Source organism: Hylobates moloch, unplaced genomic scaffold (genome assembly GCF_009828535.3).
Source record: "Hylobates moloch isolate HMO894 unplaced genomic scaffold, HMol_V3 SCAFFOLD_5, whole genome shotgun sequence".
Classification (NCBI taxonomy): domain Eukaryota; kingdom Metazoa; phylum Chordata; class Mammalia; order Primates; family Hylobatidae; genus Hylobates; species Hylobates moloch.
In genome coordinates, this window is record NW_026652280.1 from 135030720 (window position 1) to 135032268 (window position 1549).

Genomic DNA, 1549 nt, shown 5'->3' on the forward strand with positions numbered 1-1549 from the left:
AGGAGTTTGAGTCCAGCCTGGGCAACATAGCAAGACCCTCTCTCTAAAGAAAAATACTTTTTTAAAAAAAAGTTGGGACCCGCTCGGCTTCTGCCTGTCGCCCCAAGATGGCAGACACAATGAGCTGGCGCCGCGCTGGTTGCCCATGGGGTGGCTGTGAGGACGATGGGTCGGTGAGGCTCCACAGTCCAGGCGGAAGACTGTCGTCCAAGCAGGAGGAAGAGGAGGAGGCGGCCCAACTGTTGGCCAACTTCCCCTAGCCGCCGGCGCAGTGCCCGCCTCGCCCAGGTTGGCCCTTAGGCAGCCTGCCTGCTCGTCGCCGCCTGGCCGTGTGCCGCCGCTGCCTTCCCCAGCCGCAACCATGAAGCTGACCCACCGTGTGCTGCTGCGGAGCTTCTTTATCGTCAACGTGTTCTGCGAAAACTCGGACAAGATTAACTGCTTCAATTTCAGCCCTAACAGCGGGGGGATCACTTCGAGCAGCAACGATGACTCTATCATGCTCTATGACTGCCAGGAGGGGGAACCAAAACCCCGTTCAGTAAGAAATACGGTGTGGCCTCATCAGATACAGTCCTGCGGCAAACACAGTTGTTTACAGCTCTAACAAAATAGACGATACTATTCGTTATTTGTCCTTGCATGACAACAAATATATCAGATACTTTCCTGGACATAGCAAAAGGGTGGTGGTCTTGTCCATGTCACCTGTGGATGACACTTTCATTTCTGGGTCTCTTGAATAAGACCATTCGACTCTGGGATCTCTCGTCTCCCAACTGCCAGGGCCTCATGCATATAAAGGGGACGCCAGTTTGTTCTTTTGATCCAGAAGGGTGAATTTTTGCTGCTGGTGTCAACTCTGAAATGGTCAAACTTTATGACCTTCGTTCTTTTGATAAGGGGCCATTTGCTACCTTTAAGATACAGTATGATCAAACTTGTGAGTGGACAGCACTTAAAATCAGCAACGGTGGCAAGCTCATCCTCATTTCCACCAATGTCAGCTTCATTCGTCTCATTGGTGCATTCAAAGGAGTGGTGAGACACACATTTGGCAGTTATGCCAACAGCAAAGCTGTCACACTGGAGGCTTCATTTACTGCAGACTCTCAGTTTGTTATGATTGGTTCAGAGGATGGCAAGATCCATTTCTGGAATGGAGAGAGCAGTATAAAAGTAGCTGTGTTGGATGGTAGACACACAGGCCCAATTACCTGTTTGCAATTCAACCCCAAGTTTGTGACTTTTGCCAGCGGGTGTACCAACATGGCCTTCGGGTTGCCCACCATTGATGACTGACCCTGATGCTGCTTGGCTATTTCTGTACAGTGAGGGCTGCCAGCAGGAAGAAACTCAGAGGGGACTGAGATAATAGTGGGACTGGATCATTTGACTGTGCTGGAGAACATCCTTTTACATGGCCTTCCCATGGATGTGCTGTACATCTGCTCAAAAGAAAATAATTACTTTGCTGAGCATCTTCAAAAGGACTCTTGGTGCAACAGACTCAATTGGAACTCAGCTTTTCTAGCTGTCACTGCATCAA

General features: G+C 49.7%; 1 pseudogene; it reads left to right on the forward strand.

Annotated features, from left to right (window-relative positions):
* Window positions 1-361: 361 nt before the first annotated feature.
* On the forward strand, window positions 362-1302 carry LOC116469782 (WD repeat-containing protein 82-like; annotated as a pseudogene).
* Window positions 1303-1549: the final 247 nt, after the last annotated feature.